Source organism: Cibotium barometz, chromosome 44 (genome assembly GCF_041138505.1).
Source record: "Cibotium barometz isolate CiBa-2024 chromosome 44, ASM4113850v1, whole genome shotgun sequence".
Classification (NCBI taxonomy): Eukaryota; Viridiplantae; Streptophyta; class Polypodiopsida; order Cyatheales; family Cibotiaceae; genus Cibotium; species Cibotium barometz.
Genome location: NC_141089.1, coordinates 35,156,384 through 35,180,472, shown reverse-complemented (window position 1 = coordinate 35,180,472; position 24,089 = coordinate 35,156,384).

Genomic DNA, 24,089 nt, shown 5'->3' with positions numbered 1-24,089 from the left:
GATTATATTGCCAAGTATTATGGGCTAGGAACTATCGAAACGGCTCCTGAGCGTTCTAGTTGCCAATGATGCCATAGATACTCTGATGAAGGAATGATGGGAAATTAAGAATCAATTGGATAAATTGGAAGATGGTGATCAATGATACTATGGTTTTATTAAAGGATTGTTTTAAACTGGTTGAATCTGGTTGAAAAAGGCAATTTCATATTGGGTGTGTGAGTGGTGTGACTAGTTTTATTTTGCATGAACATCCGGCTAGGGGGCCTTGGAACTCTTTTCCTTGGTACCCGGGACAAAACCTAACCAAATTTTTAATTGGATCCCATCACTACAGTGGTTGGGCGGTTGGCTAACCCATGGGATTGGATGGGGTTAGGCTGGACTGATGGATCCGTAAATCGAGACTCAAACTTTTGTTTTTACGATAGAAAAAAAAAATAAATCCCGGACAGAAACTGTTCTATGGATAGGAATCAACGGCTGTGCCTCTTGAATGGGGAAAAAAGCGTTGATCCCAATGATCCAAGTGCAAGTTTCTTCCTTGAACTGATTCAGTATCTTATAGATGTAATCGGATCATCTCGATCAGAAATGATCTTGACTACGTTAGAGTAAAAAGATATCCTGGTGGAATCGCCCGTGCTTTCCGGTAGAGGAAGTTTTTCCGGGTTCAGTTTTGGAACAACCGACGGATTAGTCTCTTATCCGGATATCCGTGGGCGAGGCCCCGAGTGTGGGACCCCTGTCCCGCGCGAGAAGCGCTACTTCCGCTGCCAGTACCCTGAATCCGTTGCTCGGTGGGAATAGGGATCTTACACTTGCAACCACGGATGTCGTATACTTGACCTTTGTAGAGATGAAATGTGCCACCACAAGCCACATATAAGCTATCTCAACCTCTCATTGTGTGTGGAAGACCCATAGTGAGATCCATAGAAATATGGATCCACTTCCCCATCGAAAATTGATAGGCAAGTTGAAGAAACCCACCGGGCTTACCTTATGAGGTTGAAAAGGGATACATCTTGTGTGACAAGAGCATGTAAGTCCTTCCACATCCCTTTCCTCTAGAAGCTCTTTCTTATCTTATCAAAGGACTTGAATATTCCCAATTGCCCCACCATTGATGAAGAATGCATTTTTTATGTAGGTACCACATGTAGACTCTATCTCTGTAGTAAAAAATGAGACCATTATGGGAACCATGTTGTAATTTTCGACATAGGCACCATGTAGACTCTATCTTTGCAGTAAAAATGAGACCATTACGTAGCCAAAAAACGAGGCAACTCTTTATGAGAACCAGGTTGTAATTTTAGCACCATTTCTGACGCCCCCTTATTTAAGAGATCTTCCTTTTGAAATTCCATGACCCAATGTTTGTATACTTTAGGTATAACTGATAGAGTATCAGCCACTACATTATCCTTGCCCTTTATATAGCTCATCTCAAAATCATAATTTTGCGAGGTTTCTTCTTTGCGTAAGGTATAACTGATAGAGTATCAGCCACTACATTATCCTTGCCCTTTATATAGCTCATCTAAAAATCATAATTTTGCGAGATAGATTCGGCTGGGAGAGGAATTACTTCAACACACAATGATCACTTCTCACATAAAAATGACTACCATAAAGGTAATGATGCCACTTCTTGACGGCATGAAAGATAGCACTCATGTCTTGATCATACACATGCATATACATCTCTTTTTGTTGGTAGATTCTTTGGAATTTAAAACATATCATGAAACTCATCCAATAGTTCAGCCATGCCCTCATGCATTTGTTTCTTATTCTCAACCATATCATACCATCCTCTCTGCTAGGCTATAGAACAAATACATAGCCCATTTGCTTTGGTTCCCTCGAGTATTTGTAGCTCCTAAAAAACATTTAATCTCCTTCTTGAAGCTCCAAAGGTGGAGTCCTATGGGCTTCGACATAATTCTTGATTCTCACTTGAGCTCGCTTTCATGTTTGCCTTACATTGTTGGAGAAGAGCATGCACTACCTCACTTCCTCTTTCTCATTTGGATTCACTCCTTCTTACTTGACAACTATCATAGGTGCGCACTATTCACTTTCTAACCATACACGATGCCTCAGAAAGGTGGCGTGCCAATACTCTCATGATGATGAGAGCAGTACTATTAATAGTAGGAAAACTTGAGTAAAGCTGAGCGTTCATCCCACACACTTTGAGCATCATGGAAATGCTATCTCAAACACTTCTGACATAAAATGACTACCATAAAGCTCTAATACATTGCAATGTAAGAAAGGGATCAATGGCTTTAAGTAGAGCTCTGATACCAACAATGCAAGAAAGGGATCTAGTGAGAGATCAAGAAAATGCACTCATTATACATGGAGTATACTTATCATAGAGAGTACTAGTAGTCCACCCAAACATGGAAAGTCTGCCATGGCACCGTAAGTAAGACTTCAACTTACAAATACCCTTTCTTCCAAGGGAAAAGGACAACATCATGTAATCATTTGTATAACAATTTGATGGTGGAACCACATTCTTTGATTACCAAGTCTTTCCTTTTTTTATGCTCTTAAAATCCCACTGCCTTGCAGCCATAGTTTCATATACTCGAACTATCTAGAGATGAAATGTTCCACCCTTGTCAACCTATTCAGAGACACACATGCCCTATCCCAACGTTTCTTTGTGTGTGGAAGACCCATAGTGAAATCCATAGAAATACGAATCCAATTCCCTTCGAGAGTAGGCAAGTTGAAGTAGCCCATCGAACTTATATGTATTGGGTTCTTATTAAGTTGAGAAGGCGTACATCTTGTGAGAAAAGCATGGAAGTCCTTTCCACATCCCTTTCTAATAGAAGCCCTTCTCCTTATCCTATCAACGGTCCTGAATACTCTTTATTGCCACACCGTTGGTGAAGGCAACGGTCTTGAATATTCCTGACTGCCCCACACCATTGGTGAAGAATGTATTTGTTCGATCGGCCTTTGCTTGTAACTTTTGATGTAGGCACCATGTAAACTCTATCTTTGCAGTAAAAATGAGACCATTTCATAGCTAGAAAGAAGGCAACTCTTTATGAGAACCATATCATAATCTCAGCCAGGCCACCACATTATCCTATTGTTGATTATACACGCGATCTCAAAATCATAATTTTGCAAGGTTGCCAACCACCTTCTTCGCTTAGGAGACGGATTCGGTCACACAGGAGAGAATTACTTCAATGCACGGTACGGTGATCACTTCTCACATAAGAATCACTCATATCCTAAAGGTAATGATGCCACTTCTTGATGGCATGCAAAATAGCCATCATCTCTTGATCATACAAATCTCCTTTTGTTGGTAGAATCTTCAGAATTTAAAGCATATGATGAAACTCATAGTTCAGCCATGTCCATTAGCTTTGATTCTTAATCTCCTTCTTGGAGTTCCGAATTCTCCTATGGGCATCGGCATAATGCTTCATTGAGATTAGTTTCATGTTTGCCTTCTAACCATACGCGATGCCTCAAAAGGTGGCATTCACCATCTAAGCATACACAGTGCCTCAAAAGGTGTCGCGGTGGCATGCATTCACCTTTTCTAACTATACACAATGCCTTAGAAAGCGGCATGCCAATACTCTCACGAGATGAGGTACTATTGTAGGAAAAATGGGCTAAAGCCGACCATTCGTCCCACACACTTTTTAAGTGTAAACTTATTCGTCGTGATCTCTATTTGACCTTAAATCTCGGGAAGGTAGTGATGCTTGGCAGTCGCTTGGTTTGCAATCAAATAAAGTAATCTAAAATTAACTCATGAATTTATCTAAAATGAACTCATGAATTTGACATCCTGGTCACTCTCAATACGTTGTAGTACACCATGTAACCTGAATACATGGACCACCAATTGTCTTGCAACCACGGATGTCGTATACTTGACCTTTGTAGAGATGAAATGTGCCACCACAAGCCACATATAAGCTACATCAACCTCTCATTGTGTGTGGAAGACCCATAGTGAGATCGATAGAAATATGGATCCACTTTCCCATCGAAAATTGATAGGCAAGTTGAAGAAACCCACCGGGCTTACCTTATGAGGTTGAAAAGGGATACATCTTGTGTGACAAGAGCATGTAAGTCCTTCCACATCCCTTTCCTCTAGAAGCTCTTTCTTATCTTATCAAAGGACTTGAATATTCCCAATTGCCCCACCATTGATGAAGAATGCATTTTTTATGTAGGTACCACATGTAGACTCTATCTCTGTAGTAAAAAATGAGACCATTATGGGAACCATGTTGTAATTTTCGACATAGGCACCATGTAGACTCTATCTTTGCAGTAAAAATGAGACCATTATGTAGCCAAAAAATGAGGCAACTCTTTATGAGAACCAGGTTGTAATTTTAGCACCATTTCTGACGCCCCCTTATTTAAGAGATCTTCCTTTTGAAATTCCATGACCCAATGTTTGTATACTTTCGGTATAACTGATAGAGTATCAGCCACTACATTATCCTTGCCCTTTATATAGCTCATCTCAAAATCATAATTTTGCGAGGTTTCTTCTTTGCGTAAGGTATAACTGATAGAGTATCAGCCACTACATTATCCTTGCCCTTTATATAGCTCATCTAAAAATCATAATTTTGTGAGATAGATTCGGCTGGGAGAGGAATTACTTCAACACACAATGATCACTTCTCACATAAAAATGACTACCATAAAGGTAATGATGCCACTTCTTGACGGCACGAAAGATAGCACTCATGTCTTGATCATACACATGCATATACATCTCTTTTTGTTGGTAGATTCTTTGGAATTTAAAACATATCATGAAACTCATCCAATAGTTCAGCCATGCCCTCATGCATTTGTTTCTTATTCTCAACCATATCATACCATCCTCTCTGCTAGGCTATAAAACAAATACACAGCCCATTTGCTTTGGTTCCCTCGAGTATTTGTAGCTCCTAAAAAATATTTAATCTCCTTCTTGAAGCTCCAAAGGTGGAGTCCTATGGGCTTCGACATAATTCTTGATTCTCACTTGAGCTCGCTTTCATGTTTGCCTTACATTGTTGGAGAAGAGCATGCACTACCTCACTTCCTCTTTCTCATTTGGATTCACTCCTTCTTACTTGACAACTATCATAGGTGCGCACTATTCACTTTCTAACCATACACGATGCCTCAGAAAGGTGGCGTGCCAATACTCTCATGATGATGAGAGCAGTACTATTAATAGTAGGAAAACTTGAGTAAAGCTGAGCGTTCATCCCACACACTTTGAGCATCATGGAAATGCTATCTCAAACACTTCTGACATAAAATGACTACCATAAAGCTCTAATACATTGCAATGTAAGAAAGGGATCAATGGCTTTAAGTAGAGCTCTGATACCAACAATGCAAGAAAGGGATCTAGTGAGAGATAAAGAAAATGCACTCATTATACATGGAGTATACTTATCATAGAGAGTACTAGTAGTCCACCCAAACATGGAAAGTCTGCCATGACACCGTAAGACTTCAACTTACAAATACCCTTTCTTCCAAGGGAAAAGGACAACATCATGTAATCATTTGTACAACATTTTGATGGTGGAACCACATTCTTTGATTACCAAGTCTTTCCTTTTTTTATGCTCTTAAAATCCCACTGCCTTGCAGCCATAGTGTCATATACTCGAACTATCTAGAGATGAAATGTTCCACCCTTGTCAACCTATTCAGAGACACACATGCCCTATCCCAATGTTTCTTTATGTGTGGAAGACCCATAGTGAGATCCATAGAAATACGAATCCAATTCCCTTCGAGAGTAGGCAAGTTGCAGTAGCCCATCGAACTTATATGTATTGGGTTCTTATTAAGTTGAGAAGGCGTACATCTTGTGAGAAAAGCATGGAAGTCCTTCCCACATCCCTTTCTAATAGAAGCCCTTTTCCTTATCCTATCAACGGTCCTGAATACTCTTGATTGCCACACCGTTGGTGAAGGCAACGGTCTTGAATATTCCTGACTGCCCCACACCATTGGTGAAGAATGTATTTGTTCGATTGGCCTTTGCTTGTAACTTTTTATGTAGGCACCATGTAAACTCTATCTTTGCAGTAAAAATGAGACCATTTCATAGCTAGAAAGAAGGCAACTCTTTATGAGAACCATATCATAATCTCAGCCAGGCCGCCACATTATCCTATTGTTGATTATACACGCGATCTCAAAATCATAATTTTGCAAGTTTGCCAACCACCTTCTTCGCTTAGGAGACGGATTCGGTCACATAGGAGAGAATTACTTCAATGCACGGTACGGTGATCACTTCTCACATAAGAATCACTCATATCCTAAAGGTAATGATGCCACTTCTTGATGGCATGCAAAATAGCCATCATCTCTTGATCATACAAATCTCCTTTTGTTGGTAGAATCTTCAGAATTTAAAGCATATGATGAAACTCATAGTTCAGCCATGTCCATTAGCTTTGATTCTTAATCTCCTTCTTGGAGTTCCGAATTCTCCTATGGGCATCGGCATAATGCTTCATTGAGATTAGTTTCATGTTTGCCTTCTAACCATACGCGATGCCTCAAAAGGTGGCATTCACCATCTAAGCATACACAGTGCCTCAAAAGGTGTCGCGGTGGCATGCATTCACCTTTTCTAACTATACACAATGCCTTAGAAAGCGGCATGCCAATACTCTCACGAGATGAGGTACTATTGTAGGAAAAATGGGCTAAAGCCGACCATTCGTCCCACACACTTTTTAAGTGTAAACTTATTCGTCGTGATCTCTATTTGACCTTAAATCTCGGGAAGGTAGTGATGCTTGGCAGTCGCTTGGTTTGCAATCAAATAAAGTAATCTAAAATTAACTCATGAATTTATCTAAAATGAACTCATGAATTTGACATCCTGGTCACTCTCAATACGTTGTAGTACACCATGTAACCTGAATACATGGACCACCAATTGTCTTGCAACCACGGATGTCGTATACTTGACCTTTGTAGAGATGAAATGTGCCACCACAAGCCACATATAAGCTATCTCAACCTCTCATTGTGTGTGGAAGACCCATAGTGAGATCCATAGAAATATGGATCCACTTCCCCATCGAAAATTGATAGGCAAGTTGAAGAAACCCACCGGGCTTACCTTATGAGGTTGAAAAGGGATACATCTTGTGTGGCAAGAGCATGTAAGTCCTTCCACATCCCTTTCCTCTAGAAGCTCTTTCTTATCTTATCAAAGGACTTGAATATTCCCAATTTCCCCACCATTGATGAAGAATGCATTTTTTATGTAGGTACCACATGTAGACTCTATCTCTGTAGTAAAAAATGAGACCATTATGGGAACCATGTTGTAATTTTCGACATAGGCACCATGTAGACTCTATCTTTGCAGTAAAAATGAGACCATTACGTAGCCAAAAAACGAGGCAACTCTTTATGAGAACCCGGTTGTAATTTTAGCACCATTTCTGACGCCCCCTTATTTAAGAGATCTTCCTTTTGAAATTCCATGACCCAATGTTTGTATACTTTAGGTATAACTGATAGAGTATCAGCCACTACATTATCCTTGCCCTTTATATAGCTCATCTCAAAATCATAATTTTGCGAGGTTTCTTCTTTGCGTAAGGTATAACTGATAGAGTATCAGCCACTACATTATCCTTGCCCTTTATATAGCTCATCTCAAAATCATAATTCTGCGAGATAGATTCGGTTGGGAGAGGAATTACTTCAACACACAATGATCACTTCTCACATAAAAATGACTACCATAAAGGTAATGATGCCACTTCTTGATGGCACGAAAGATAGCACTCATGTCTCGATCATACACATGCATATACATCTCTTTTTCTTGGTAGATTCTTTGGAATTTAAAACATATCATGAAACTCATCCAATAGTTCAGCCATGCCCTCATGCATTTGTTTCTTATTCTCAACCATATCATACCATCCTCTCTGCTAGGCTATAAAACAAATACACAGCCCATTTGCTTTGGTTCCCTCGAGTATTTGTAGCTCCTAAAAAACATTTAATCTCCTTCTTGAAGCTCCAAAGGTGGAGTCCTATGGGCTTCGACCTAATTCTTGATTCTCACTTGAGCTCGCTTTCATGTTTGCCTTACATTGTTGGAGAAGAGCATGCACTACCTCACTTCCTCTTTCTCATTTGGATTCACCCCTTCTTACTTGACAACTATCATAGGTGCGCACTATTCACTTTCTAACCATACACGATGCCTCAGAAAGGTGGCGTGCCAATACTCTCATGATGTTGAGAGCAGTACTATTAATAGTAGGAAAACTTGAGTAGAGCTGAGCATTCATCCCACACACTTTGAGCATCATGGAAATGCTATCTCAAACACTTCTGACATAAAATGACTACCATAAAGCTCTAATACATTGCAATGTAAGAAAGGGATCAATGGCTTTAAGTAGAGCTCTGATACCAACAATGCAAGAAAGGGATCTAGTGAGAGATCAAGAAAATGCACTCATTATACATGGAGTATACTTATCATAGAGAGTACTAGTAGTCCACCCAAACATGGAAAGTCTGCCATGGCACCGTAAGTAAGACTTCAACTTACAAATACCCTTTCTTCCAAGGGAAAAGGACAACATCATGTAATCATTTGTATAACAATTGGATGGTGGAACCACATTCTTTGATTACCAAGTCTTTCCTTTTTTTATGCTCTTAAAATCCCACTGCCTTGCAGCCATAGTGTCATATACTCGAACTATCTAGAGATCAAATGTTCCACCCTTGTCAACCTATTCAGAGACACACATGCCCTATCCCAACGTTTCTTTGTGTGTGGAAGACCCATAGTGAAATCCATAGAAATACGAATCCAATTCCCTTCGAGAGTAGGCAAGTTGAAGTAGCCCATCGAACTTATATGTATTGGGTTCTTATTAAGTTGAGAAGGCGTACATCTTGTGAGAAAAGCATGGAAGTCCTTCCCACATCCCTTTCTAATAGAAGCCCTTTTCCTTATCCTATCAACGGTCCTGAATACTCTTGATTTCCACACCGTTGGTGAAGGCAACGGTCTTGAATATTCCTGACTGCCCCACACCATTGGTGAAGAATGTATTTGTTCGATCGGCCTTTGCTTGTAACTTTTGATGTAGGCACCATGTAAACTCTATCTTTGCAGTAAAAATGAGACCATTTCATAGCTAGAAAGAAGGCAACTCTTTATGAGAACCATATCATAATCTCAGCCAGGCCACCACATTATCCTATTGTTGATTATACACGCGATCTCAAAATCATAATTTTGCAAGGTTGCCAACCACCTTCTTCGCTTAGGAGACGGATTCGGTCACACAGGAGAGAATTACTTCAATGCACGGTACGGTGATCACTTCTCACATAAGAATCACTCATATCCTAAAGGTAATGATGCCACTTCTTGATGGCATGCAAAATAGCCATCATCTCTTGATCATACAAATCTCCTTTTGTTGGTAGAATCTTCAGAATTTAAAGCATATGATGAAACTCATAGTTCAGCCATGTCCATTAGCTTTGATTCTTAATCTCCTTCTTGGAGTTCCGAATTCTCCTATGGGCATCGGCATAATGCTTCATTGAGATTAGTTTCATGTTTGCCTTCTAACCATACGCGATGCCTCAAAAGGTGGCATTCACCATCTAAGCATACACAGTGCCTCAAAAGGTGTCGCGGTGGCATGCATTCACCTTTTCTAACTATACACAATGCCTTAGAAAGCGGCATGCCAATACTCTCACGAGATGAGGTACTATTGTAGGAAAAATGGGCTAAAGCCGACCATTCGTCCCACACACTTTTTAAGTGTAAACTTATTCGTCGTGATCTCTATTTGACCTTAAATCTCGGGAAGGTAGTGATGCTTGGCAGTCGCTTGGTTTGCAATCAAATAAAGTAATCTAAAATTAACTCATGAATTTATCTAAAATGAACTCATGAATTTGACATCCTGGTCACTCTCAATACGTTGTAGTACACCATGTAACCTGAATACATGGACCACCAATTGTCTTGCAACCACGGATGTCGTATACTTGACCTTTGTAGAGATGAAATGTGCCACCACAAGCCACATATAAGCTACATCAACCTCTCATTGTGTGTGGAAGACCCATAGTGAGATCGATAGAAATATGGATCCACTTCCCCATCGAAAATTGATAGGCAAGTTGAAGAAACCCACCGGGCTTACCTTATGAGGTTGAAAAGGGATACATCTTGTGTGACAAGAGCATGTAAGTCCTTCCACATCCCTTTCCTCTAGAAGCTCTTTCTTATCTTATCAAAGGACTTGAATATTCCCAATTGCCCCACCATTGATGAAGAATGCATTTTTTATGTAGGTACCACATGTAGACTCTATCTCTGTAGTAAAAAATGAGACCATTATGGGAACCATGTTGTAATTTTCGACATAGGCACCATGTAGACTCTATCTTTGCAGTAAAAATGAGACCATTATGTAGCCAAAAAATGAGGCAACTCTTTATGAGAACCAGGTTGTAATTTTAGCACCATTTCTGACGCCCCCTTATTTAAGAGATCTTCCTTTTGAAATTCCATGACCCAATGTTTGTATACTTTCGGTATAACTGATAGAGTATCAGCCACTACATTATCCTTGCCCTTTATATAGCTCATCTCAAAATCATAATTTTGCGAGGTTTCTTCTTTGCGTAAGGTATAACTGATAGAGTATCAGCCACTACATTATCCTTGCCCTTTATATAGCTCATCTCAAAATCATAATTTTGTGAGATAGATTCGGCTGGGAGAGGAATTACTTCAACACACAATGATCACTTCTCACATAAAAATGACTACCATAAAGGTAATGATGCCACTTCTTGACGGCACGAAAGATAGCACTCATGTCTTGATCATACACATGCATATACATCTCTTTTTGTTGGTAGATTCTTTGGAATTTAAAACATATCATGAAACTCATCCAATAGTTCAGCCATGCCCTCATGCATTTGTTTCTTATTCTCAACCATATCATACCATCCTCTCTGCTAGGCTATAAAACAAATACACAGCCCATTTGCTTTGGTTCCCTCGAGTATTTGTAGCTCCTAAAAAACATTTAATCTCCTTCTTGAAGCTCCAAAGGTGGAGTCCTATGGGCTTCGACATAATTCTTGATTCTCACTTGAGCTCGCTTTCATGTTTGCCTTACATTGTTGGAGAAGAGCATGCACTACCTCACTTCCTCTTTCTCATTTGGATTCACTCCTTCTTACTTGACAACTATCATAGGTGCGTACTATTCACTTTCTAACCATACACGATGCCTCAGAAAGGTGGCGTGCCAATACTCGCATGATGATGAGAGCAGTACTATTAATAGTAGGAAAACTTGAGTAAAGCTGAGCGTTCATCCCACACACTTTGAGCATCATGGAAATGCTATCTCAAACACTTCTGACATAAAATGACTACCATAAAGCTCTAATACATTGCAATGTAAGAAAGGGATCAATGGCTTTAAGTAGAGCTCTGATACCAACAATGCAAGAAAGGGATCTAGTGAGAGATAAAGAAAATGCACTCATTATACATGGAGTATACTTATCATAGAGAGTACTAGTAGTCCACCCAAACATGGAAAGTCTGCCATGACACCGTAAGACTTCAACTTACAAATACCCTTTCTTCCAAGGGAAAAGGACAACATCATGTAATCATTTGTACAACATTTTGATGGTGGAACCACATTCTTTGATTACCAAGTCTTTCCTTTTTTTATGCTCTTAAAATCCCACTGCCTTGCAGCCATAGTGTCATATACTCGAACTATCTAGAGATGAAATGTTCCACCCTTGTCAACCTATTCAGAGACACACATGCCCTATCCCAATGTTTCTTTATGTGTGGAAGACCCATAGTGAGATCCATAGAAATACGAATCCAATTCCCTTCGAGAGTAGGCAAGTTGCAGTAGCCCATCGAACTTATATGTATTGGGTTCTTATTAAGTTGAGAAGGCGTACATCTTGTGAGAAAAGCATGGAAGTCCTTCCCACATCCCTTTCTAATAGAAGCCCTTTTCCTTATCCTATCAACGGTCCTGAATACTCTTGATTGCCACACCGTTGGTGAAGGCAACGGTCTTGAATATTCCTGACTGCCCCACACCATTGGTGAAGAATGTATTTGTTCGATCGGCCTTTGCTTGTAACTTTTGATGTAGGCACCATGTAAACTCTATCTTTGCAGTAAAAATGAGACCATTTCATAGCTAGAAAGAAGGCAACTCTTTATGAGAACCATATCATAATCTCAGCCAGGCCACCACATTATCCTATTGTTGATTATACACGCGATCTCAAAATCATAATTTTGCAAGGTTGCCAACCACCTTCTTCGCTTAGGAGACGGATTCGGTCACACAGGAGAGAATTACTTCAATGCACGGTACGGTGATCACTTCTCACATAAGAATCACTCATATCCTAAAGGTAATGATGCCACTTCTTGATGGCATGCAAAATAGCCATCATCTCTTGATCATACAAATCTCCTTTTGTTGGTAGAATCTTCAGAATTTAAAGCATATGATGAAACTCATAGTTCAGCCATGTCCATTAGCTTTGATTCTTAATCTCCTTCTTGGAGTTCCGAATTCTCCTATGGGCATCGGCATAATGCTTCATTGAGATTAGTTTCATGTTTGCCTTCTAACCATACGCGATGCCTCAAAAGGTGGCATTCACCATCTAAGCATACACAGTGCCTCAAAAGGTGTCGCGGTGGCATGCATTCACCTTTTCTAACTATACACAATGCCTTAGAAAGCGGCATGCCAATACTCTCACGAGATGAGGTACTATTGTAGGAAAAATGGGCTAAAGCCGACCATTCGTCCCACACACTTTTTAAGTGTAAACTTATTCGTCGTGATCTCTATTTGACCTTAAATCTCGGGAAGGTAGTGATGCTTGGCAGTCGCTTGGTTTGCAATCAAATAAAGTAATCTAAAATTAACTCATGAATTTATCTAAAATGAACTCATGAATTTGACATCCTGGTCACTCTCAATACGTTGTAGTACACCATGTAACCTGAATACATGGACCACCAATTGTCTTGCAACCACGGATGTCGTATACTTGACCTTTGTAGAGATGAAATGTGCCACCACAAGCCACATATAAGCTACATCAACCTCTCATTGTGTGTGGAAGACCCATAGTGAGATCGATAGAAATATGGATCCACTTCCCCATCGAAAATTGATAGGCAAGTTGAAGAAACCCACCGGGCTTACCTTATGAGGTTGAAAAGGGATACATCTTGTGTGACAAGAGCATGTAAGTCCTTCCACATCCCTTTCCTCTAGAAGCTCTTTCTTATCTTATCAAAGGACTTGAATATTCCCAATTGCCCCACCATTGATGAAGAATGCATTTTTTATGTAGGTACCACATGTAGACTCTATCTCTGTAGTAAAAAATGAGACCATTATGGGAACCATGTTGTAATTTTCGACATAGGCACCATGTAGACTCTATCTTTGCAGTAAAAATGAGACCATTATGTAGCCAAAAAATGAGGCAACTCTTTATGAGAACCAGGTTGTAATTTTAGCACCATTTCTGACGCCCCCTTATTTAAGAGATCTTCCTTTTGAAATTCCATGACCCAATGTTTGTATACTTTCGGTATAACTGATAGAGTATCAGCCACTACATTATCCTTGCCCTTTATATAGCTCATCTCAAAATCATAATTTTGCGAGGTTTCTTCTTTGCGTAAGGTATAACTGATAGAGTATCAGCCACTACATTATCCTTGCCCTTTATATAGCTCATCTCAAAATCATAATTTTGTGAGATAGATTCGGCTGGGAGAGGAATTACTTCAACACACAATGATCACTTCTCACATAAAAATGACTACCATAAAGGTAATGATGCCACTTCTTGACGGCACGAAAGATAGCACTCATGTCTTGATCATACACATGCATATACATCTCTTTTTGTTGGTAGATTCTTTGGAATTTAAAACATATCATGAAACTCATCCAATAGTTCAGCCATGCCCTCATGCATTTGTTTCTTATTCTCAACCATATCATACCATCCTCTCTGCTAGGCTATAAAACAAATACACAGCCCATTTGCTTTGGTTCCCTCGAGTATTTGTAGCTCCTAAAAAACATTTAATCTCCTTCTTGAAGCTCCAAAGGTGGAGTCCTATGGGCTTCGACATAATTCTTGATTCTCACTTGAGCTCGCTTTCATGTTTGCCTTACATTGTTGGAGAAGAGCATGCACTACCTCACTTCCTCTTTCTCATTTGGATTCACTCCTTCTTACTTGACAACTATCATAGGTGCGTACTATTCACTTTCTAACCATACACGATGCCTCAGAAAGGTGGCGTGCCAATACTCGCATGATGATGAGAGCAGTACTATTAATAGTAGGAAAACTTGAGTAAAGCTGAGCGTTCATCCCACACACTTTGAGCATCATGGAAATGCTATCTCAAACACTTCTGACATAAAATGACTACCATAAAGCTCTAATACATTGCAATGTAAGAAAGGGATCAATGGCTTTAAGTAGAGCTCTGATACCAACAATGCAAGAAAGGGATCTAGTGAGAGATAAAGAAAATGCACTCATTATACATGGAGTATACTTATCATAGAGAGTACTAGTAGTCCACCCAAACATGGAAAGTCTGCCATGACACCGTAAGACTTCAACTTACAAATACCCTTTCTTCCAAGGGAAAAGGACAACATCATGTAATCATTTGTACAACATTTTGATGGTGGAACCACATTCTTTGATTACCAAGTCTTTCCTTTTTTTATGCTCTTAAAATCCCACTGCCTTGCAGCCATAGTGTCATATACTCGAACTATCTAGAGATGAAATGTTCCACCCTTGTCAACCTATTCAGAGACACACATGCCCTATCCCAATGTTTCTTTATGTGTGGAAGACCCATAGTGAGATCCATAGAAATACGAATCCAATTCCCTTCGAGAGTAGGCAAGTTGCAGTAGCCCATCGAACTTATATGTATTGGGTTCTTATTAAGTTGAGAAGGCGTACATCTTGTGAGAAAAGCATGGAAGTCCTTCCCACATCCCTTTCTAATAGAAGCCCTTTTCCTTATCCTATCAACGGTCCTGAATACTCTTGATTGCCACACCGTTGGTGAAGGCAACGGTCTTGAATATTCCTGACTGCCCCACACCATTGGTGAAGAATGTATTTGTTCGATTGGCCTTTGCTTGTAACTTTTTATGTAGGCACCATGTAAACTCTATCTTTGCAGTAAAAATGAGACCATTTCATAGCTAGAAAGAAGGCAACTCTTTATGAGAACCATATCATAATCTCAGCCAGGCCGCCACATTATCCTATTGTTGATTATACACGCGATCTCAAAATCATAATTTTGCAAGTTTGCCAACCACCTTCTTCGCTTAGGAGACGGATTCGGTCACATAGGAGAGAATTACTTCAATGCACGGTACGGTGATCACTTCTCACATAAGAATCACTCATATCCTAAAGGTAATGATGCCACTTCTTGATGGCATGCAAAATAGCCATCATCTCTTGATCATACAAATCTCCTTTTGTTGGTAGAATCTTCAGAATTTAAAGCATATGATGAAACTCATAGTTCAGCCATGTCCATTAGCTTTGATTCTTAATCTCCTTCTTGGAGTTCCGAATTCTCCTATGGGCATCGGCATAATGCTTCATTGAGATTAGTTTCATGTTTGCCTTCTAACCATACGCGATGCCTCAAAAGGTGGCATTCACCATCTAAGCATACACAGTGCCTCAAAAGGTGTCGCGGTAGCATGCATTCACCTTTTCTAACTATACACAATGCCTTAGAAAGCGGCATGCCAATATTCTCACGAGATGAGGTACTATTGTAGGAAAAATGGGCTAAAGCCGACCATTCGTCCCACACACTTTTTAAGTGTAAACTTATTCGTCGTGATCTCTATTTGACCTTAAATCTCGGGAAGGTAGTGATGCTTGGCAGTCGCTTGGTTTGCAATCAAATAAAGTAATCTAAAATTAACTCATGAATTTATCTAAAATGAACTCATGAATTTGACATCCTGGTCACTCTCAATACGTTGTAGTACACCATGTAACCTGAATACATGGACCACCAATTGTCTTGCAACCACGGATGTCGTATACTTGACCTTTGTAGAGATGAAATGTGCCACCACAAGCCACATATAAGCTATCTCAACCTCTCATTGTGTGTGGAAGACCCATAGTGAGATCCATAGAAATATGGATCCACTTCCCCATCGAAAATTGATAGGCAAGTTGAAGAAACCCACCGGGCTTACCTTATGAGGTTGAAAAGGGATACATCTTGTGTGGCAAGAGCATGTAAGTCCTTCCACATCCCTTTCCTCTAGAAGCTCTTTCTTATCTTATCAAAGGACTTGAATATTCCCAATTTTCCCACCATTGATGAAGAATGCATTTTTTATGTAGGTACCACATGTAGACTCTATCTCTGTAGTAAAAAATGAGACCATTATGGGAACCATGTTGTAATTTTCGACATAGGCACCATGTAGACTCTATCTTTGCAGTAAAAATGAGACCATTACGTAGCCAAAAAACGAGGCAACTCTTTATGAGAACCAGGTTGTAATTTTAGCACCATTTCTGACGCCCCCTTATTTAAGAGATCTTCCTTTTGAAATTCCATGACCCAATGTTTGTATACTTTAGGTATAACTGATAGAGTATCAGCCACTACATTATCCTTGCCCTTTATATAGCTCATCTCAAAATCATAATTTTGCGAGGTTTCTTCTTTGCGTAAGGTATAACTGATAGAGTATCAGCCACTACATTATCCTTGCCCTTTATATAGCTCATCTCAAAATCATAATTCTGCGAGATAGATTCGGTTGGGAGAGGAATTACTTCAACACACAATGATCACTTCTCACATAAAAATGACTACCATAAAGGTAATGATGCCACTTCTTGATGGCACGAAAGATAGCACTCATGTCTCGATCATACACATGCATATACATCTCTTTTTCTTGGTAGATTCTTTGGAATTTAAAACATATCATGAAACTCATCCAATAGTTCAGCCATGCCCTCATGCATTTGTTTCTTATTCTCAACCATATCATACCATCCTCTCTGCTAGGCTATAAAACAAATACACAGCCCATTTGCTTTGGTTCCCTCGAGTATTTGTAGCTCCTAAAAAACATTTAATCTCCTTCTTGAAGCTCCAAAGGTGGAGTCCTATGGGCTTCGACCTAATTCTTGATTCTCACTTGAGCTCGCTTTCATGTTTGCCTTACATTGTTGGAGAAGAGCATGCACTACCTCACTTCCTCTTTCTCATTTGGATTCACCCCTTCTTACTTGACAACTATCATAGGTGCGCACTATTCACTTTCTAACCATACACGATGCCTCAGAAAGGTGGCGTGCCAATACTCTCATGATGATGAGAGCAGTACTATTAATAGTAGGAAAACTTGAGTAGAGCTGAGCATTCATCCCACACACTTTGAGCATCATGGAAATGCTATCTCAAACACTTCTGACATAAAATGACTACCATAAAGCTCTAATACATTGCAATGTAAGAAAGGGATCAATGGCTTTAAGTAGAGCTCTGATACCAACAATGCAAGAAAGGGATCTAGTGAGAGATCAAGAAAATGCACTCATTATACATGGAGTATACTTATCATAGAGAGTACTAGTAGTCCACCCAAACATGGAAAGTCTGCCATGGCACCGTAAGTAAGACTTCAACTTACAAATACCCTTTCTTCCAAGGGAAAAGGACAACATCATGTAATCATTTGTATAACAATTGGATGGTGGAACCACATTCTTTGATTACCAAGTCTTTCCTTTTTTTATGCTCTTAAAATCCCACTGCCTTGCAGCCATAGTGTCATATACTCGAACTATCTAGAGATGAAATGTTCCACCCTTGTCAACCTATTCAGAGACACACATGCCCTATCCCAACGTTTCTTTGTGTGTGGAAGACCCATAGTGAAATCCATAGAAATACGAATCCAATTCCCTTCGAGAGTAGGCAAGTTGAAGTAGCCCATCGAACTTATATGTATTGGGTTCTTATTAAGTTGAGAAGGCGTACATCTTGTGAGAAAAGCATGGAAGTCCTTCCCACATCCCTTTCTAATAGAAGCCCTTTTCCTTATCCTATCAACGGTCCTGAATACTCTTGATTTCCACACCGTTGGTGAAGGCAACGGTCTTGAATATTCCTGACTGCCCCACACCATTGGTGAAGAATGTATTTGTTCGATCGGCCTTTGCTTGTAACTTTTGATGTAGGCACCATGTAAACTCTATCTTTGCAGTAAAACTGAGACCATTTCATAGCTAGAAAGAAGGCAACTCTTTATGAGAACCATATCATAATCTCAGCCAGGCCGCCACATTATTCTATTGTTGATTATACACGCGATCTCAAAATCATAATTTTGCAAGGTTGCCAACCACCTTCTTCGCTTAGGAGACGGATTCGGTCACACAGGAGAGAATTACTTCAATGCACGGTACGGTGATCACTTCTCACATAAGAATCACTCATATCCTAAAGGTAATGATGCCACTTCTTGATGGCATGCAAAATAGCCATCATCTCTTGATCATACAAATCTCCTTTTGTTGGTAGAATCCTCAGAATTTAAAGCATATGATGAAACTCATAGTTCAGCCATGTCCATTAGCTTTGATTCTTAATCTCCTTCTTGGAGTTCCGAATTCTCCTATGGGCATCGGCATAATGCTTCATTGAGATTAGTTTCATGTTTGCCTTCTAACCATACGCGATGCCTCAAAAGGTGGCATTCACCATCTAAGCATACACAGTGCCTCAAAAGGTGTCGCGGTGGCATGCATTCACCTTTTCTAACTATACACAATGCCTTAGAAAGCGGCATGCCAATATTCTCACAAGATGAGGTACTATTGTAGGAAAAATGGGCTAAAGCCGACCATTCGTCCCACACACTTTTTAAGTGTAAACTTATTCGTCGTGATCTCTATTTGACCTTAAATCTCGGGAAGGTAGTGATGCTTGGCAGTCGCTTGGTTTGCAATCAAATAAAGTAATCTAAAATTAACTCATGAATTTATCTAAAATGAACTCATGAATTTGACATCCTGGTCACTCTCAATACGTTGTAGTACACCATGTAACCTGAATACATGGACCACCAATTGTATTGCAACCACGGATGTCGTATACTTGACCTTTGTAGAGATGAAATGTGCCACCACAAGCCACATATAAGCTACCTCAACCTCTCATTGTGTGTGGAAGACCCATAGTGAGATCCATAGAAATATGGATCCACTTCCCCATCGAAAATTGATAGGCAAGTTGAAGAAACCCACCGGGCTTACCTTATGAGGTTGAAAAGGGATACATCTTGTGTGACAAGAGCATGTAAGTCCTTCCACATCCCTTTCCTCTAGAAGCTCTTTCTTATCTTATCAAAGGACTTGAATATTCCCAATTGCCCCACCATTGATGAAGAATGCATTTTTTATGTAGGTACCACATGTAGACTCTATCTCTGTAGTAAAAAATGAGACCATTATGGGAACCATGTTGTAATTTTCGACATAGGCACCATGTAGACTCTATCTTTGCAGTAAAAATGAGACCATTACGTAGCCAAAAAACGAGGCAACTCTTTATGAGAACCAGGTTGTAATTTTAGCACCATTTCTGACGCCCCCTTATTTAAGAGATCTTCCTTTTGAAATTCCATGACCCAATGTTTGTATACTTTAGGTATAACTGATAGAGTATCAGCCACTACATTATCCTTGCCCTTTATATAGCTCATCTCAAAATCATAATTTTGCGAGGTTTCTTCTTTGCGTAAGGTATAACTGATAGAGTATCAGCCACTACATTATCCTTGCCCTTTATATAGCTCATCTCAAAATCATAATTTTGCGAGATAGATTTGGCTGGGAGAGGAATTACTTCAACACACAATGATCACTTCTCACATAAAAATGACTACCATAAAGGTAATGATGCCACTTCTTGACGGCACGAAAGATAGCACTCATGTCTTGATCATACACATGCATATACATCTCTTTTTGTTGGTAGATTCTTTGGAATTTAAAACATATCATGAAACTCATCCAATAGTTCAGCCATGCCCTCATGCATTTGTTTCTTATTCTCAACCATATCATACCATCCTCTCCTAGGCTATAAAACAAATACATAGCCCATTTGCTTTGGTTCCCTCGAGTATTTGTAGCTCCTAAAAAACATTTAATCTCCTTCTTGAAGCTCCAAAGGTGGAGTCCTATGGGCTTCGACATAATTCTTGATTCTCACTTGAGCTTGCTTTCATGTTTGCCTTACATTGTTGGAGAAGAGCATGCACTACCTCACTTCCTCTTTCTCATTTGGATTCACTCCTTCTTACTTGACAACTATCATAGGTGCGCACTATTCACTTTCTAACCATACACGATGCCTCAGAAAGGTGGCGTGCCAATACTCTCATGATGATGAGAGCAGTACTATTAATAGTAGGAAAACTTGAGTAAAGCTGAGCGTTCATCCCACACACTTTGAGCATCATGGAAATGCTATCTCAAACACTTCTGACATAAAATGACTACCATAAAGCTCTAATACATTGCAATGTAAGAAAGGGATCAATGGCTTTAAGTAGAGCTCTGATACCAACAATGCAAGAAAGGGATCTAGTTAGAGATCAAGAAAATACACTCATTATACATGGAGTATACTTATCATAGAGAGTACTAGTAGTCCACCCAAACATGGAAAGTCTGCCATGACACCGTAAGTAAGACTTCAACTTACAAATACCCTTTCTTCCAAGGGAAAAGGACAACATCATGTAATCATTTGTACAACAATTTGATGGTGGAACCACATTCTTTGATTACCAAGTCTTTCCTTTTTTTATGCTCTTAAAATCCCACTGCCTTGCAGCCATAGTATCATATACTCGAACTATCTAGAGATGAAATGTTCCACCCTTGTCAATCTATTCAGAGACACACATGCCCTATCCCAATGTTTCTTTGTGTGTGGAAGACCCATAGTGAAATCCATAGAAATACGAATCCAATTCCCTTCGAGAGTAGGCAAGTTGAAGTAGCCCATCGAACTTATATGTATTGGGTTCTTATTAAGTTGAGAAGGCGTACATCTTGTCAGAAAAGCATGGAAGTCCTTCCCACATCCCTTTCTAATAGAAGCCCTTTTCCTTATCCTATCAACGGTCCTGAATACTCTTGATTGCCACACCGTTGGTGAAGGCAACGGTCTTGAATATTCCTGACTGCCCCACACCATTGGTGAAGAATGTATTTGTTCGATCGGCCTTTGCTTGTAACTTTTGATGTAGGCACCATGTAAACTCTATCTTTGCAGTAAAAATGAGACCATTTCATAGCTAGAAAGAAGGCAACTCTTTATGAGAACCATATCATAATCTCAGCCAGGCCGCCACATTATCCTATTGTTGATTATACACGCGATCTCAAAATCATAATTTTGCAAGGTTGCCAACCACCTTCTTCGCTTAGGATACGGATTCGGTCACACAGGAGAGAATTACTTCAATGCACGGTACGGTGATCACTTCTCACATAAGAATCACTCATATCCTAAAGGTAATGATGTCACTTCTTGATGGCATGCAAAATAGCCATCATCTCTTGATCATACAAATCTCCTTTTGTTGGTAGAATCTTCAGAATTTAAAGCATATGATGAAACTCATAGTTCAGCCATGTCCATTAGCTTTGATTCTTAATCTCCTTCTTGGAGTTCCGAATTCTCCTATGGGCATCGGCATAATGCTTCATTGAGATTAGTTTCATGTTTGCCTTCTAACCATACACGATGCCTCAAAAGGTGGCATTCACCATCTAAGCATACACAGTGCCTCAAAAGGTGTCGCGGTGGCATGCATTCACCTTTTCTAACTATACACAATGCCTTAGAAAGCGGCATGCCAATACTCTCACGAGATGAGGTACTATTGTAGGAAAAATGGGCTAAAGCCGACCATTCGTCCCACACACTTTTTAAGTGTAAACTTATTCGTTGTGATCTCTATTTGACCTTAAATCTCGGGAAGGTAGTGATGCTTGGCAGTCGCTTGGTTTGCAATCAAATAAAGTAATCTAAAATTAACTCATGAATTTATCTAAAATGAACTCATGAATTTGACATCCTGGTCACTCTCAATACGTTGTAGTACACCATGTAACCTGAATACATGGACCACCAATTGTCTTGCAACCACGGATGTCGTATACTTGACCTTTGTAGAGATGAAATGTGCCACCACAAGCCACATATAAGCTATCTCAACCTCTCATTGTGTGTGGAAGACCCATAGTGAGATCCATAGAAATATGGATCCACTTCCCCATCGAAAATTGATAGGCAAGTTGAAGAAACCCACCGGGCTTACCTTATGAGGTTGAAAAGGAATACATCTTGTGTGACAAGAGCATGTAAGTCCTTCCACATCCCTTTCCTCTAGAAGCTCTTTCTTATCTTATCAAAGGACTTGAATATTCCCAATTGCCCCACCATTGATGAAGAATGCATTTTTTATGTAGGTACCACATGTAGACTCTATCTCTGTAGTAAAAAATGAGACCATTATGGGAACCATGTTGTAATTTTCGACATAGGCACCATGTAGACTCTATCTTTGCAGTAAAAATGAGACCATTACGTAGCCAAAAAACGAGGCAACTCTTTATGAGAACCAGGTTGTAATTTTAGCACCATTTCTGACGCCCCCTTATTTAAGAGATCTTCCTTTTGAAATTCCATGACCCAATGTTTGTATACTTTAGGTATAATTGATAGAGTATCAGCCACTACATTATCCTTGCCCTTTATATAGCTCATCTCAAAATCATAATTTTGCGAGGTTTCTTCTTTGCATAAGGTATAACTGATAGAGTATCAGCCACTACATTATCCTTGCCCTTTATATAGCTCATCTCAAAATCATAATTTTGCGAGATAGATTCGGCTGGGAGAGGAATTACTTCAACACACAATGATCACTTCTCACATAAAAATGACTACCATAAAGGTAATGATGCCACTTCTTGACGGCACGAAAGATAGCACTCATGTCTTGATCATACACATGCATATACATCTCTTTTTGTTGGTAGATTCTTTGGAATTTAAAACATATCATGAAACTCATCCAATAGTTCAGCCATGCCCTCATGCATTTGTTTCTTATTCTCAACCATATCATACCATCCTCTCTGCTAGGCTATAAAACAAATACACAGCCCATTTGCTTTGGTTCCCTCGAGTATTTGTAGCTCCTAAAAAACATTTAATCTCCTTCTTGAAGCTCCAAAGGTGGAGTCCTATGGGCTTCGACATAATTCTTGATTCTCACTTGAGCTCGCTTTCATGTTTGCCTTACATTGTTGGGAAAAGAGCATGCACAACCTCACTTCCTCTTTCTCATTTGGATTCACTCCTTCTTACTTGACAACTATCATAGGTGCGCACTATTCACTTTCTAACCATACACGATGCCTCAGAAAGGTGGCGTGCCAATACTCTCATGATGATGAGAGCAGTACTATTAATAGTAGGAAAACTTGAGTAAAGCTGAGCGTTCATCCCACACACTTTGAGCATCATGGAAATGCTATCTCAAACACTTCTGACATAAAATGACTACCATAAAGCTCTAATACATTGCAATGTAAGAAAGGGATCAATGGCTTTAAGTAGAGCTCTGATACCAACAATGCAAGAAAGGGATCTAGTGAGAGATCAAGAAAATGCACTCATTATACATGGAGTATACTTATCATAGAGAGTACTAGTAGTCCACCCAAACATGGAAAGTCTGCCATGACACCGTAAGACTTCAACTTACAAATACCCTTTCTTCCAAGGGAAAAGGACAACATCATGTAATCATTTGTAC